The sequence below is a fragment of the Triticum aestivum genome, chromosome 6B (assembly GCF_018294505.1).
Source record: "Triticum aestivum cultivar Chinese Spring chromosome 6B, IWGSC CS RefSeq v2.1, whole genome shotgun sequence".
Classification (NCBI taxonomy): Eukaryota; Viridiplantae; Streptophyta; class Magnoliopsida; order Poales; family Poaceae; genus Triticum; species Triticum aestivum.
This window is the reverse complement of record NC_057810.1, coordinates 403,219,869-403,237,859: the sequence shown is the minus strand read 5'-3', so window position 1 is coordinate 403,237,859 and position 17,991 is coordinate 403,219,869.

Genomic DNA, 17,991 nt, shown 5'->3' with positions numbered 1-17,991 from the left:
AAGGAGAGAAGATATAGCAGCCCGACACGGGTTTCTGGAGACCAAAAACGTCCGACATCTGACCGACGAAAATGCTGCTATATGTTTAACGGTTGGTCTATCAAACGGACTCCGAATGCGACGAAACTTGGCAGGTGGTCTACCTACACTATAATAAGACCGCACACCAACTTTCACCCCATTCAGAGAACAGTTTTATGCCACTTATAAAATAATATTTCAGAGGTGCCGCGGGCGATTTCGAGTGTGGTCTAAACTCCGAACGGACAACGGGGAGAACTGGGAGGATCCGGACGGATGCAAGTTTTGAAAAACATGCAGATGAAATGTAGATGACGACATGGCAAAGTGCAACACACAAACAAATGACATAGCAACGATGGCGAATAACTGGAAGACACCTGGCACATCAAACTCGGGGCGCTACAGATAGCATGCCAAGTTTCAAGAATTTTAGATGAGTTTTGGATTTAGTAGAATTTAAAAACTAGGAATCTCAATGTTTGCGGCCGAGTGATGGTGGCAGGGTGTTTGACATTCATTCCCATTTCTTGCATGGGACATATGAAACCAAGGACACATATTTGAATTTTCAAACAATTTATATGCATTAGAGCATGTGCATGTAGTTCAAATTTGAATTGTTCTCATAAATGCATTGAAAACGCAATTAATGCATAAAAATGTCAAAAAAACCCCGAAAAATCCCCAAAATTGACACAACACTCCTGTTGTTCTATGTTGACACGAGAATGTTTTGAAAGCAATAAGAGGCAATGGATATCATTTCGTCCCCAAAGGCGGGACGTTCCCTACCAAAACCATCAGCCTTGTTGTGAGAACCTCTGGTTTGTGAGAAGCATATCCCCAAACCTGCCCTAAATGGGACAAAAAATTTACCACGACATGTTGATGCCGCTCCATGATAGCATGCCAAGTTTCATGATTTTCAGATGCGTTTTGGATTTACTGGAATTTAAAAACCAGGTATCTCAATGTTTGCGGCCGAGTAATGGTGGCAGGGTGTTTCACATTCATTCACATTTCTTGCATGAGACCTAAGCATGCAACCAAGGACACGAATTTGAATTTTCAACCAATTTATATGCATTAGAGCATGTGCCTGTAGTTCAAATTTTAATTATGCACATGAATGCATAGAAAACTCAGTTAATGTATAAAAATGTCCAAGCGAACCCCGAAAAATCCCGAAAATTGACACACCACTCGTGTTGTTCTATGTTGAGACGAGAAACATTTTGAAAGTAAGAAGAGGCAACATATATCGTTTCGTCCCCCAAGGTGGCACGTGCCCTACTGAAACCATCAGGCTTGTTGTGAGAGAAGCCCTGGTTTGCGAGAAGCTTATACCCACACCTGCCCCAAATGGGACAATATATTTACCACGGCATGTCGCTGCCGTTCCATGATATCATTTCAAGTTTCATGAATTTCAGACGAGTTTTCGATTTACTAGAATGTTAAAAGCATGTATCTCAATGTTAGCGGCTGAGCGACAGTGTCAAGGTGTTTGACATTCATTCTCATTTCTTGCATGTGACCTAAGCTTGCAACCAAGGACAAAAATTTGATTTTGCAACCTGTTTTTATGGGCTGGAGCATGTGCTTCAGTTTTGAATTGTGCACCTGAAATGGCTAGAAAACCAATTTAATGTATAAAATTTCCAAACGAACCCTGAATAATTCTAGTTTTTTTACGACACACATATAGTTGCATGTTCACTACAGATAAAGGGTCTAGCAATTCAAACACCGTCCATTGTCGTTGTGACCCCATTATGTAATTCAAATCAAAATTAAAAATCAAGTAGATCCCACACAATTTATTATCACCAACCGTGTGAGATGCAGCACAAAATATCCTGGAGCACCGTCGGTGTATAGTACGCCTATGGCTTAGGCGAGAAGGTGCGTTAGCTACAGTCCACAGCCGGCATGTCAAGCACACTAGCTCGCTCCCCAAATATCATTTCACTATTCAATCATTGCCGGTGAAAGATGGGGACATGGACTCGCATCGTGAGGGCAACTTCGGCGGCCCACTCCAGCGAGAGCGTGGCCGCAGCCGCCATGCGCGTGCTAACAAGGTGCATGAGCGCGGCCTCAATCTATGACCGGGCAGCCAAGGCAGCCCAAACAGCCACTATTGCTTCTCAGGTGGCGGCAATAACATCTTCCTCGCGGATAGCAGCTGGCGAGAGTGGCATGGCAGCTGTCCGTTCCACAGTGGCGGCCTTAGCCCTGATGGAGGCCGCCCACGACCATGTCGGGGCCGCTCACGCCTAGTTCGTGGCGGTCACCGCACAAATCGAACGAAGCTTCTCCGACAACGATCGACAACCCATGGCCGAAGAGTTGGCAATCACCGAGAGCGTTCGAGCAGCCGTCCGTTCCTCCGCCACATACCTTGCAATGATGGAGCCCATCCAAGCCCAGATCGCGGACGCCCATGCCCAGCTCATGGCAGCCTTTTCTAAAGAGATGGCGGACGCCGATGGCGAGATGCTTGCCGAATATGGTGCGATGGATGCCATGGAGCTCCTTCCCCAGGAGACCGTCGGGCGCGAGCTGGACATGGAGGAGGTGGCGGAGATCGACGAGCACCAGCTGTAGTAGTACTCTTTGTTTTGTTTAATTAAGATCGTTCGTCTTTAATTTGTTAGAGTAATGTTTAGGCCAGATTGTTGAACTTGCTCGATTAAGAAGTGTGGGAGTGCTGTAGTCTCCTTTGTGTACCCAAATTATGCAATGACGTGGATGAGCACTGTAACCAGGGAAATTGGAATCAAAATTTTTAACATTCAAACTCATCGCACATGGTTAAGCTATCTGAATCGTTTGTGATGTTCACATATTGTACACATTTCTGAATAAGGGACCGTGTCTTATGACACTTTGTGCGCCAGTTTTTTCGCTGAAGCGATTCCAAATTTTCCGCTTCCGCGGAAATATCTACCTCCCCGCCCCTCCCCCTTAACAGAAGCCACATTTCCCTGTTTTCGCCTTCCTTTCCTTAAACCTTCACTCCTTGCTTGCAACGGCGCCTCCCTTGCCGGCGACCCTCCTTCATGTTGCTCGACCTCGTCTATCCAGACAGGTAATCCACACCAGACCCCCATCCCCCTCCTCCTTCCACATCCCACATGCCCTGACCGTCAGTGTGACACCTTCCACCCAAATCACTGACCCCTCCACCAAATAAGTGCCGCCCTAAGCCATGGTGCATGCAGTATAGCCAAGAGCTCAAGGAGCATTTGGCAGTAGAGAAGCAAATCGTGGCCGCACGCGCGGATGAGGTCGCGATGGCTACTATTCGTGCCAACCCCCAGATCTTGGAGGAGCACCTTTCCATTTGCTAGCTACGCCGGTTAAGCATGCTCGATTTACCTGTTGCGTGTGTTGCTCCTGCCTTTCCTTAACAAATTCTAGTGAATTATGCTATCTAATTTTACCATGCAATTTGTTCCTCCTGTGTATATGTTCTATATATCGTGCAGTGTGGTGCTCACTTATTAACTATTTGGTTAATTAGTTGTCGTCTTCAGGTAATTGTTTGGTTCTATTCTGCAAATGTGATGTTCAATTCTTGAGGCTGCAATTTTTTATTGTCTTCCATGTGAGAAATAAATCAAATTTATCTTTACAAAATACATAAGAAACGAATACAATTGCTATATTTCCAAGTTGTCAAGCATGCTTGGTTTGGTTATACATTGTGCAATGTGGTGCTCAGTTAATGTTTGCTTCATTTGTGTTGTGGTGTTTAGTTAACTATTTGGTTCAATTCTGCAATGCGATGTTCAATAGTTGTGGGTGCATTCTATTATTGTATACCATCTGAGAAGTAAATCAAATTTAGCTGTACTAAATACTTGAGAAACAAATACAATTGCTATATTTCCAAGTTGTTAAGCATGCTTGGTTCGGTTAACTGTCTAATCTTCTATTAGGAGTATGTTATATTATGCAATGTGGTGCTCAGTTAATGTTTGGTTCATTTATTGTGGTGTTTAGTTAACTGCTTGGTTCAATTCTGCAATGCGATGTCCAATTGTCATGGGTGGAATTTTGTATTGTTGTGCATGTGTGGAATAAATCAAATTTGGCTGCACTTAATACATGAGAAACATATAGAAGTGCTATATTTCCCAATTCTTAATCATGCTTGGTTTGGATAAATGGGTTTTCCATGTGGCTTGGATTAATCTGATGAATCTGCAATGTGCTTATTTTTCATCAACATATTTTAGTGATAACATGCGAACCCTTACTTAACCTAATGACTAACTACCTTATATGTGTTGTAGGGAAACAATGGGAAGCACTGAGGTTTACGATCGAGGTTAGCACGTGCATGGTCTGTTGTCTAATAGCACATTATTGTGAAATTGGAGGAACCATTCTAATATTTAGGTTTTTAACAATTTAGTCTTGCACAAGTAGGTCCTGCTGTTAGAGGTTTTGACCCACTGTTCGACCCTTTTTGCATATGGGGAAATGAGTTGTCCATGAATATCAATCAAGTCAAAAAACGCAGAAAGATTGTTAGGATAAAGAAATTAGTGACAAAAAACAACAAGATCTTTGTCTGCACAATGAAGAAGACATCAGTTCACTACAAGATAGTACTTACTATTATACCTTGCCTTTCTTTTATTCCTTTGCCACATTTCCAATATAGAGAAGATATTTATGCACATCCTTGTTTTCGGGCCATTCCAAAGCAGTTCACTGATGATTACCTCTCAAACCACCTCTATGGTCAGGAGGCGAGGAAGGTTTTCATACAACACCCACAGTTCAATATTGAAGTGTTCCTGAAGAGGATGAAGGATGGACGGTTAATCATCCACATGCACTGGCCTAAAGTTGCAAAGACCTTCAACATCAATGAAGGCTCAATATTCGCCTTCCACTTCACCAGTTTTCCCGATGAGATGCATCTGTCTATGTACCGTCTATGATGCTAATTTCAAAAGGTTCTAAATGTTGCATGTGAAACTTGGTGCTGGTGTAGTTCTGTAATGGGGTAGCTGTGTGTTGAAGTTATATCATGTTGTACTTTGATGTATTTCAATTATGAAATCGTGCTTCCTTAATATGGGAATGAAATATATTATGTGTTTAATATGAGTGTCAATTAGATTAATAAATAGTTTATTAATAATAGGGCAATTAGCCTGCTAATTGGTTTTTGCTAGTGCAAACGGTTATTGAGAAAATACCGTGGGTGTTGACCTAAGGCAACACACACAGTTTCTACGAATAAACCGTGTTGGATCGATGAACAATCACACACGACATTCTCTTCAAAACTGTTTGCATTAGACCACCTTGCGCAAATGTTTACTGCATAAAAACTGTGTGTGATGGACAGCCTTTGCCACACAGTTTCTTCTACGCACACAGTGTGATGCATTCAATAACGCAAATGATAAAATTGTTAATATTGTCTGCGATGGGAACACTATCACAAACGATTTAATGGGGAAAATTGTGTGTGATGTACCTACGAATGGAAACGTTTTCCTTGCAGCGACTGTGTGGGATGTATATACGAACGGAAACGTTCAGCGGGGACTGACTGTGTGGGATGTACTTACGACCGGAAATGATTTCGCCTATATAATTGTATTTTTTAGCACTACTATACGTATAACTGTATTTGCTTGCTCGCCAGTCGCACACGACCTCATTTTGCCGAGCGTGTGTGCCAGGAGGGCATATTCCCGACGGTTTCCGAGTCGTGTGGGAAGGACCCCCCTATTGCCCACATGCACTAGGTGACGATTCTGAACACCGTCGCGGAAACGGGTTAAAAACCATTTGTGTAGCACCTCGTTGTACCAGTGTAGCTTGACAGTGCTGCATCACCTCCCACAGATATGGGTTGATGATGAGTTGAATAACTTGTCCCTGGAGGAGCTTGACACAGCCATGATGGATTGGATTTGATAGAAAACAGCGAGAAAAGAAATCAGGAGATTTCTCCGCGATACGGAGGTCAACAGGTTCGGGAGGTATATAAAGATTTTTTTTATCTTGGGGAACAAGCAGAACGAAGAAAAACGGAGTCCGGAAAGTACCCGAGGTGGGCACAACCCACCCGGGCACGCCCTGGTGTATCGTGCCCACCAGGGTCACATTCGTGGAAGTTTCCTATTTTCCTAAAAAAAATCCAGAACTGACAAGAAATATTTTTGCGGATTTTTCGGAGTTCGTTTACTTACCGTATCACGTACCTCCCTTTTTTCATGATTCTGGAGTGTTCCCGAGGTTTCCTTTATGTGTTCTTCCGGTGTCAAAGTTTGAATGATATTGCTTTCAACATTAATGGGTGTACCTGAGATATATTGTTTTATTCCTTGCCCATTGACAACCTTCGGGTTAGTACCTTCGACATTGTTTATTTTGATAGCTCCGGACCGATAGACCTCCTCGATGACATAGGGTCCTTCCCATTTGGAGAGGAGTTTTCCTGCAAAGAATCTAAAATGAGAGTTGTACAAAAGAACATATTCTCCAACTTTGAACTCACGCTTTTGGATTCTTTTGTCATGCCATCTTTTAATTTTTTTCTTTGAATAGCTTTGCATTTTCATAAGCCTGAGTTCTCCATTCATCTAATGAGCTAATATCAAATAACCTCTTTTCACCAACAAGTTTGAAATCATAATTGAGTTCTTTAATTGCCCAATATACTTTATGTTTTAACTCAAGAGGCAAATGACAAGGTTTTCCATAGACCATTTTATATGGAGACATACCCATAAGATTTTTATAAGCTATTCTATAAGCCCGAAGTGCATCATCTAATTTCTTAGGCAAATTCTTCCGGGGCCTATTGACAGTCTTTTGTCAGATTAGTTTTATTTCACTATTGCTAAGTTCAACTTGACCACTAGACTGAGGATGATAAGGTGATGCAATTCTATGGTTAACATCATACCTAGCAAGCATTTTATGGAAAGCACCATGATTAAAGTGTGAACCACCATCAGTCATTAAATATCTAAGGACTCCAATCCTTGGGAAAATAACTTCCTTAAGCATTTTAATAGAGGTGTTGTGATCAGCACTACTGGATGGAATAGCTTCTAACCACTTAGTAACATAATCAAGAACAACCAAAATATGTGTATACCCATTACAAGAAGGAAAATGTCCCATGAAATCAAATCCCCAAACATCAAATGGTTCAACAGCAAGTGAATAATTCGTAGGCATTTCTTGACGCTGACTGATATTACCTATTCTTTGGCATTCATCACAAGACGAGACAAACTTACGGGCATCTTTGAAGAGAGTATGCCAATAAAAACCAGATTGCAATACATTATGAGTGGTTCTGTCTCCCGTGTGATGTCCTCCATAAGCTTCAGAGTGACATTTCCTTAGGATTTGTTCTGTTCATGCTCAGGTAAACAACATCTAATAATACCATCTACTCCTTCTTTATAAAGATGTGGGTCATCCCAAAAGGAATGTCTTAAATCATAGAAGAATTTTTTCTTTTGTTGGTATGTGAAGCTAGGTGGTATGTATTTAGCAAAAATATAATTAGCATAGTCAGCATACCAAGGTGTACTATTAGAAACATTTATTGCGGCTAGTTGTTCATCAGGAAAGCTATCATTAATAGGTTGTGGGTTATCAAGAATATTTTCAAGCCTAGACAAGTTATTGATACGTCTCCAACGTATCTATAATTTTTGATTGTTCCATGCTATTATATTACCCGTTTTGGATGTTTATGGGCTTTACTTTACACTTTTATATCATTTTTGGGACTAACCTAGTAACCAGAGGCCCAGCCCAAATTGCTGTTTTTTTTGCCTATTTCAGTGTTTCAAAGAAAAGGAATATCAAACGGAGTCCAAACGGAATGAAACCTTCAGGAGCGATCTTTTTGGAACAAACGTGATCCAGAGGACTTGGAGTGGAAGTCAAGAAACAAGCGAGGCGGCCACGAGGGTGCCCGGCGCGCCCCCTACAGGTGGGCGCACCCCCACCCTCGTGGGCCCCTTGAGCATCCACTGACCTACTTCTTCCTCCTATGTGTACCCTTGTACCCCAAAACCATCGAGGAGCACCACGCAAAACTATTTCCACCGCCGTAACCTTCTGTATCCGCGAGATCCCATCTTGGAGCCTTCCCGGAGGGCCTCTACATCATCTCCAAGGCCCTTCCGATGAGTTGTGAGTAGTTTACCACAAACCTTCGTGTCCATAGTTAATAGCTAGATGGCTTCTTCTCTCTCTTTGAATCTCAATACAAAGTTCTCCTTGATCTTCTTGGAGATCTATTCGATGTAACTCTTTTTGCAGTGTGTTTGTCGAGATCTGATAAATTGTGGGTTTATGATCAAGTTTATCTATGAGAAATATTTGAATCTCCTCTGAATTCTTTTATGTGTGATTAAGTTATCTTTGCAAGTCTCTTCGAATTATCAGTTTGGTTTGGCCTACTAGATTGATCTTTCTTGCAATGGGAGAAGTGCTTAGCTTTGGGTTCAATCTTTGATGAGGACATCAATACCATTGTTACACCCGCAGCCCCTACTGCTATACATACTGGACCAATTACTAGAGCTCGCGCACGCCAACTAAATTACCAGGTACTTTCGTTTCTTGGTAATGATTCTAATGTTCATGAGAATATGATGCTGCCTAAATTGGATACATTTGTTTTGCTTACAAATGAAGGGCCTAGCTTGGAGAAGGATGAACATTGGAGCAAGAACAAGCATGGATGATGGCATGCGCAAGGGGAACAAGAACAGAGTTACAAGTGATGATTTCAGGTCTTTGAAGCCACCATAACGAGTGCATGAAGCCTTGGACGAAATATACAAGATGTCACTTCATAAATTTCGTCCAGAGGCTATTATAGGTGCTGCGTCACCTTTTTATTGGGCCAGGCCCATGTAATTTCGAAATACATAAGTATAGGCTATTTTTAGAGTCCGTATGTGTGGGGAAACAAGAGATAGGGTTGATTTTGGACCCCTCCACCAAGGGCCACGAAATTCCCCCTCTCTTCCTCCATATATACAGCCCTTAGGGCACCGTTTAGACTTTGGGTTTTGTTTAGATTAAAGTTCGCCATAGCTGCAACTTCGCGTACTTCGTTTGTGTTCAACGACCAGACAAAGGCGTCACAGAACCCCACCTTGATCAATAAAGCTTTCATCTTATATTCGCAATATCCAGATTGCAATCTTAGTTTCTTGCTTGTTCTTCGTTTGCTCGCAGGAAACAGACCCTCGTGGTCAGGTTGATCGTGCTCCGGCGTGGTCAATAACCTCTCGGAGTTGGTTTAGCGATTGCTAAGGCGCGACGTCCTCGCACGTTCGTAGTCGGATCGTCAAAGTCGACTTCCACCAAAGCGATATCCATCATCTCATCGAAAGACGGGACACCTTTGCCTCTATCAAGTGGTATCAGATTTCCAGGTTGCTCGGTGAGATTTTACAGTTTTTCGTAGTTTAGATCGAGTCTGTTCTTCATACCTACAGTCCACGAAAAAGCCACAAAAAAATTAGGGTTAGTTCATCATATCCGAACCAATCTGAGCCTTTGCATAATCTTTTTAGGGTTTTGCTTTGTCGAATTTGCGGTTGCATCGTCGTGTCTAGTTGCTGGTCTTAGAGTCTAGTCTTTTAGAGTTTCGAGTTCTGGTCATAAGTTGTCACGCCGCCGCCGCACCATCATCATCGCCCCTGCCATCTACCACCACCGCTTATCCGCCACCGCTTCGAATCCGTATCCATATACCACCACCGCTGTCATATACCACCACCGCTGCCATCTACCACCATATATCCACCACCAATCCGAGTTCTTGTCATATTAGGTTTGTTTTCGAGATCCATCTAGATTCCGATTCGTGTTTCCTTGCCGGAGTAGGTTTCGAAAAAAAAGAGTCCGGAAACCACCCTCCGTTTAGGCCCAAAATTTTTCGAAAACGCATTTTTCGAAAAAATTTCTGGCTATCCTATTTTTAGGTGTTTCTGAGTGTTTTGAGACAGGTGCCATTATAGGAAGTTTTTTTGACCCGTTTCCAGTTTTTGGGTCCGGGCAGTCGAAAAAAAAATTGGTCGAAAAAATTTCGTGCCCATCCTGTCAGTTTGACCTAGGAAGAGTTTTGAGACACTCGCCATTATAGTGATTTTTCGCAAAAAAAAAGCAGCGCAAAAAAAAGAGCGAAAAAAAAATCCAGAGTGTGCTTTTCCCTTGTTTACGTGCCGCGCCGTGATTTTGTTGGTGTTCTAGGCTCGCGTCTCTAGCACAGTCTAGCCTAGGACCAGCACAGTACCGTCGTTGAGCGTTTATTCAACTTTGCATCTCTGAATTGATTATTGCTGACCCTTTTGCTACCATATTATAAGCCTTCCCAGCTCCACATACATCTACGTCGTGCGTTTGACTCTCCCTGGTAATCGCTCTATCCAAGCTTTGAGAGTTTTTGACTACAACGGTTGCCGATCACCGCCTGCTGCTGGGTAAGAACTGGTAAGAATTTGAGATTTGCTTGACGGATTTGTGACACCCACCACCACCTCTTGTTAGTAGTCTGTAGGATCATATTCTTGTGTGTTTCTATTGCTGCTAACCATGCCAGGATCACAAGCCGACGAGACTGACTGGGAGAACATGACGAATAAGGATTTGCATGATAAATTTCAGCAAATGATGAGTGGACAGGTGCAAGATGTGCTAAACAGATTTGAAGAGGCCATGGAGAAGATAGATGGCATGGAGAAGACGTTCGAAACAAAGCTCGATAACAAGTTTAATGAATTGCTCGCGCGTCTTCCACCACCACCACCCGCTGCACCTAACGCACCTCTCCAACAACAACAACAACGACTACCTCCACGTCGCGAAACAGACCTCCGCCGAGCGAGCCGTGTTCCTCTTGCGTTTGGCCAAACTGTTGGTGCTGCTGTTGATACTTCTGTGGCTCCTGCTGCTGATGCGGAGGAGGATGATTATGTGGGAGATTACGAGGATGAGGTTGCTCAAAATCAGAACTACGTGCAACCACCTGCACCACAACCACCAGGTCGTCCACATGCAAATAATCACAATGGTAGGGCTTTCCCTCAGGTACGAGATCATGACCATCTTCCTAAACTGAAATTGAATATTCCACCTTTCGAGGGTAGATATGTTCCTGATATATATCTTACTTGGGAGTTAGAAACTGAACAACGATTTACATGTTTACAATATCCCGAGGAGAGACGGGTTGCCGCTGCTGTTTGTGCTTTCACTAGTTTTGCATGTGTATGGTGGTCTGAACATTGTAGATTATATCCTATTCCAACTACTTGGGCTGCTTTGAAAACTGCTATGCGTACTCGTTGGGTTCCACCATATTATCAACGTGAATTGCTTCAAAAATTACAGCGCTTAAGACAAGGAAAAAATTCTGTAGAAGAATATTATCAGGAATTACAAACTGGCATGATTAGATGTGGTATTGTTGAGGAGAATGAAGCTATGCTTGCACGTTTTCTGGGTGGATTAAATAGAGAGATTCAGACCATTCTAGACTATAAGGAGTATACTAATATCACTCGTTTATTCCATCTTGCTTGTAAAGCTGAACGTGAAGTGCAGGATCGACAAGCATTGGCGCGAACTAACTTTTCTGCAGGCCGACCTTCATCATGGACACCGCGTGCATCTTCTACTTCAACTGCACCAGCACCTCAATCAGGTGCCTCCTCCAGTCGTGATACAAGAAAACAGGCACAACCACCATTATCTGCCAAGAGCGCACCTGCTGGGCCTGCACAGAGTTCTTCTTCTTCCATGGCATCAACAGGGCACACAAGTGATATTATTTGTCGTCGTTGTAAGGGAGGAGGTCATTATGCGAGAGAATGCAAATCTCCGCGTGTGATGATTGCTACCGCGGATGGTGGATATGAGTCCGCTAGTGACTATGATGAGGAGACTTTGGCTCTTATTACACGTGAAGAACATGGTGGAGATGATTCTGATCATGAGACGCAATACATGGCTCCTGAAGACGCTGACAGGTATGAATGTTTAGTTGCTCAACGTGTTTTGAGTGTGCAGGTCACACAAGCTGAGCAAAATCAGAGGCACAATTTGTTCCATACCAAGGGAGTTGTGAAAGAACGTTCTGTGCGCGTCATCATAGATGGAGGGAGCTGCAACAACTTGGCTAGCATGGAGATGGTGGAGAAGCTTTCTCTCACCACAAGACCACATCCACATCCTTACTACATCCAATGGTTCAACAACAGCGGCAAGGTTAAGGTAACACGTACTGTTCGTGTGCATTTTAGTATCTCTACATATGCTGATTATGTTGATTGTGATGTGGTACCTATGCAAGCATGTTCCTTATTACTTGGTAGACCATGGCAATTTGATAAAAATTCTGTACACCATGGTAGAAACAATCAGTATACTCTTGTTCATAAGGATAAAAATATTACTTTGCTTCCTATGACTCCTGATTCTATTTTGAAAGATGATATTAATAGAGCTAATAAAGCAAAACAGGAGAAGAATAAGAGTGAAAATCAGATTGTGGCAAAAGAATTTGAGCAACAAATGAAGCCTAATCATAAACCATCTAGTGTTGCTTCTGAAATTAAATTGAAAAGTGCATGTTTATTTGCCACCAAATCTGATATTGATGAGCTAGATTTCAGCAAATCTGTTTGCTATGCTTTTGTGTGCAAAGAGGCATTATTTTCATTCGAGGACGTGCCTTCCTCTTTGCCTCCTGCTATCACTAACATTTTGCAGGAGTTCGCTGACGTCTTTCCACAAGACGTGCCACCGGGATTACCACCTATTCGAGGGATTGAGCATCAGATTGACTTAATTCCCGGTGCTTCACTGCCAAACCGTGCGCCATACCGTACCAATCCAGAGGAGACGAAGGAGATTATGCGTCAAGTACAAGAGCTTCTCGACAAAGGTTATATACGCGAATCCCTTAGTCCTTGTGCTGTTCCTATTATTCTAGTGCCGAAAAAGGATGGTACATCGCGTATGTGTGTTGATTGTAGAGGCATTAATAATATTACTATTCGTTATCGTCATCCTATTCCTAGGCTAGATGATATGCTTGATGAATTGAGTGGCTCTACAATATTCTCCAAAGTTGATTTGCGTAGTGGATACCATCAAATTCGTATGAAATTGGGGGATGAATGGAAAACAGCATTTAAAACTAAGTTTGGATTATATGAGTGGTTAGTCATGCCTTTTGGGTTAACTAATGCGCCTAGTACTTTCATGAGACTAATGAACGAAGTTTTACGTGCTTTCATTGGACGATTTGTGGTAGTCTATTTTGATGATATACTGATTTATAGCAGATCTTTGGAAGAACATTTGGAACATTTACGTGCTGTTTTTATTGCTCTACGTGATGCACGTTTGTTTGGTAACCTTGGGAAGTGCACCTTTTGCACCGACCGAGTATCTTTTCTTGGCTATGTTGTTACTCCACAGGGAATTGAAGTTGATAAAGCCAAGATTGAAGCTATTGAGAGTTGGCCGCAGCCCAAAACGGTCACACAAGTGAGGAGTTTTCTTGGCCTCGCTGGATTCTATAGGCGTTTTGTGAGAGATTTCAGCACCATTGCTGCACCTCTCAATGAGCTTACAAAGAAAGATGTGCCTTTTCTTTGGGGTACCGCACAGGAAGAAGCCTTCTCGGTATTGAAAGATAAGTTGACACATGCTCCTTTACTCCAACTTCCTGATTTTAATAAGACTTTTGAGCTTGAATGTGATGCTAGTGGAATTGGATTAGGAGGTGTGTTATTACAAGATGGCAAACCTGTTGCATACTTTTCTGAAAAATTGAGTGGGCCTAGTCTGAATTATTCTACTTATGATAAAGAATTATATGCTCTTGTTCGGACTTTAGAAACATGGCAACATTATTTATGGCCCAAAGAATTTGTTATACATTCTGATCATGAATCTTTGAAACATATTAAAAGTCAAGCTAAACTGAATCGTAGACATGCTAAATGGGTTGAATTCATTGAGACTTTCCCTTATGTCATTAAACACAAGAAGGGAAAAGAAAATGTTATTGCTGATGCATTGTCTCGTCGCTATACTATGCTTTCACAACTTGACTTCAAAATATTTGGTTTGGAGACCATCAAAGATCAATATGTGCATGATGCTGATTTTAAAGATGTAATGCAGAATTGTAAAGAAGGAAGAATGTGGAACAAGTTTGTCGTTAACGATGGATTTGTGTTTCGTGCTAACAAGCTATGCATTCCAGCTAGCTCCGTTCGTCTTTTGTTGTTGCAGGAGGCGCATGGAGGAGGATTAATGGGACACTTTGGCGTGAAGAAGACGGAGGACGTACTTGCTACACATTTCTTTTGGCCAAAGATGAGACGGGATGTTGAGCGTTTTATTGCTCGCTGCACTACATGTCAAAAAGCTAAGTCACGACTCAATCCTCATGGTTTATATATGCCTTTGCCTGTACCTAGTGTTCCTTGGGAGGATATATCTATGGACTTTGTTTTAGGTTTACCTCGAACAAAGAAGGGGAGGGATAGCATATTTGTTGTCGTGGATAGATTCTCGAAAATGGCACACTTTATACCATGTCATAAAAGCGATGATGCTGTTAATGTTGCTGATTTGTTCTTTCGTGAAATTATTCGCTTGCATGGTGTGCCAAATACTATTGTTTCAGATCGTGATACTAAATTTCTTAGCCACTTTTGGAGATGTTTATGGGCTAAGTTGGGGACTAAACTGCTTTTTAGTACTACTTGTCACCCCCAAACTGATGGCCAAACTGAAGTAGTCAATAGAACATTGTCTACTATGCTTAGGGCTGTTTTGAAGAGTAATAAGAAAATGTGGGAGGAATGCTTGCCTCATATTGAATTTGCTTATAATCGTTCATTGCATTCTACTACTAAGATGTGCCCTTTTGAAGTTGTGTATGGTTTCCTACCTCGTGCACCTATTGATTTGTTGCCTCTTCCATCTTCGGAGAAGGTTAATTTTGATGCTAAACAACGTGCTGAATTGATTTTAAAAATGCATGAGTTAACTAAGGAAAACATTGAGCGTATGAATGCCAAATATAAACTTGCTGGAGATAAGGGTAGAAAACATGTTGTGTTTGCACCTGGAGATCTTGTTTGGTTACATTTGCGTAAGGATAGATTTCCTGATTTGCGCAAATCAAAGCTCATGCCACGGGCTGATGGTCCCTTTAAGGTGTTAGAGAAAATAAATGATAATGCATATAAACTTGAGCTGCCTGCAGATTTTGGGGTTAGTCCCACTTTTAACATTGCAGATTTGAAGCCTTATTTGGGTGAGGAAGATGAGCTTCCGTCGAGGACGACTTCATTTCAAGAAGGGGAGGATGATGAGGACATCAATACCATTGTTACACCCACAGCCCCTGCTGCTATACATACTGGACCAATTACTAGAGCTCGCGCACGCCAACTAAATTACCAGGTACTTTCGTTTCTTGGTAATGATTCTAATGTTCATGAGAATATGATGCTGCCTAAATTGGATACATTTGTTTTGCTTACAAATGAAGGGCCTAGCTTGGAGAAGGATGAACATTGGAGCAAGAACAAGCATGGAGATGATGGCATGCGCAAGGGGAACAAGAACAGAGTTACAAGTGATGATTTCAGGTCTTTGAAGCCACCATAACGAGTGCATGAAGCCTTGGATGAAATATACAAGATGTCACTTCATAAATTTCGTCCAGAGGCTATTATAGGTGTTGCGTCACCTTTTTATTGGGCCAGGCCCATGTAATTTCGAAATACATAAGTATAGGCTATTTTTAGAGTCCGTATGTGTGGGGAAACAAGAGATAGGGTTGATTTTGGACCCCTCCACCAAGGGCCACAAAATTCCCCCTCTCTTCCTCCATATATACAGCCCTTAGGGCACCGTTTAGACTTTGGGGTTTTGTTTAGATTAAAGTTTGCCATAGCTGCAACTTCGCGTACTTTGTTTGTGTTCAACGACCAAACAAAGGCGTCACAGAACCCCACCTTGATCAATAAAGCTTTCATCTTATATTCACAATATCCAGATTGCAATATTAGTTTCTTGCTTGTTCTTCATTTGCTCGGAGGAAACAGACCCTCGTGGTCAGGTTGATCGTGCTCCGGCGTGGTCAATAACCTCTCGGAGTTGGTTTAGCGATTGCTAAGGCGCGACGTCCTCGCACGTTCGTAGTCGGATCATCAAAGTCGACTTCCAGCAAAGCGATATCCATCATCTCATCGAAAGACGGGACACCTTTGCCTCTATCAATCTTGCGGTGTCCTTTCCCAGTGACAGCAGGGGCAGCAAGGCACGTATTGTATTGGTTCCATCGAGGATAAAAAAATGGGGTTTATATCATATTGCATGAGTTTATCCCTCTACATCACGTCATGTTTCTTAATGCGTTACTCTGTTCTTTATGAACTTAATACTCTAGTTGCATGCTGGATAGCGGTCGATGTGTGGAGTAATAGTAGTAGATGCAGAATCGTTTTGATCTACTTGTCATGGACGTGATGCCTATATAATGATCATGCCTAGATAATCTCATAATTATTCGCTTTTCTATCAATTGCTCGACGGTAATTTGTTCACCCACCGTAATACTTATGCTATCTTGAGAGAAGCCACTAGTGAAACCTATGGCCCCCGGGTCTATCTTTTATCATATAAGCTTTCAATCTACTTTTATTTGCATCTTTTACTTTTCCAATCTATATCATAAAAATACCAAAAATATTTATCTTATCATATTATCTCTATCAGATCTCACTTTCGCAAGTGGCCGTGAAAGGATTGACAACCCCTTTATTGCGTTGGTTGTGAGTTCTTGTTTTTTGTGTAGGTGCGTGGGACTTTTGAGGAGCCTCCTACTGGATTGATACCTTGGTTCTCAAAAACTGAGGGAAATACTTACGCTACTATTGCTGCATCACCCTTTCCTCTTCAAGGAAAACCAACGCAAGCTCAAGACGTAGCAAGAAGGATTTCTGCCGCCGTTGCCGAGGACGTCTTCGCTCAAGTCATGACATACCAAGTACCCATCACAAACTCATCTCCCTCGCATTACATTATTTGCCATTTGCCTCTCGTTTTCCTCTCCCCCACTTCACCCTTGCCGTTTTATTTGCCCTCTCTTTCCCAATCTCCTCTCTCGTTCGCTTGCCTTTTTGTTTGCTTGTGTGTTGGATTGCTTGTCGCGATGGCGCAAGACAATACCAAATTGTGTGACTTTTCCAATACCAATAATAATGATTTCCTTAGTACTCTGATTGCTCCTCTTAATGATGTTGAGTCTTGTGAAATCAATGCTGCTTTGCTGAATCTTGTTATGAAAGATCAATTCTCCGGCCTTCCTAGTGAATATGCCGCTACCCATCTAAACAACTTTGTTGATTTGTGTGAGATGCAAAAGAAGAAAGACACGGATAATGATATTGTTAAATTGAAGTTATTTCCGTTTTCACTTAGAGATCATGCTAAAGTTTGGTTTTCGTCTTTGCCTAAGAATAGTATTGATTCATGGAATAAGTGCAAAGATGCTTTTATCTCTAAGTATTTTCCTCCCGCTAAGATCATCTCTCTTAGGAACGATATTATGAATTTTAAACAACTTGATCATGAGAATTTTTCCCAATCTTGGGAAAGAATGAAATTAATGATTTGCAATTGCCCTACTCATGGTTCGAATTTATGGATGATCATACAAAAAATTTATGCCGGATTGAATTTTGCTTCTAGAAATCTTTTAGATTCGGCCGCGGGAGGCACATTTATGGAAATCACCTTAGGAGAAGCTACTAAACTCCTTGATAACATTATGGCTAATTATTCTCAATGGCACACCGAAAGATCTACTAGTAAAAAAGTGCATGCTATAGAAGAAATTAATGTTTTGAGTGG